The sequence below is a fragment of the Myotis davidii genome, unplaced genomic scaffold (genome assembly GCF_000327345.1).
Source record: "Myotis davidii unplaced genomic scaffold, ASM32734v1 scaffold1914, whole genome shotgun sequence".
In the NCBI taxonomy this organism is placed as follows: Eukaryota; Metazoa; Chordata; class Mammalia; order Chiroptera; family Vespertilionidae; genus Myotis; species Myotis davidii.
The window spans coordinates 92818-93147 of NW_006285311.1; positions in this window are offsets into that span (position 1 = coordinate 92818).

A 330-nucleotide genomic window follows, 5' to 3' on the forward strand; every position below is an offset into this window, starting at 1 on the left:
CCCCAGCCTCCACCAGGGGCTCCCCACTCGGCCCAGGAGAGGAGGCCACCCCAACGCCCAGAGGTGTGCAAAGTGCAGGGAAGGGGCGTGGAGAGCCGGCCGCTCGTTTAAAGCTCCCCGAGCCCGGACAGCGTGGCTCAGGGGTTGAGCGTCAACCTAGGAACCAGGAGGTCAGGGTTCGATCCCCCATCAGGGCACAGGCCCGGCGTGTGGGCTCCATCCTCAGTGGGGGGCGTGCAGGAGGCAGCCAATCCATGATCCCCATCATTGATGGTTCTCTCTCCCTTCCTCTCTGAAATCAACTAAAAAAAATTTTTTTAAAGGCCATGG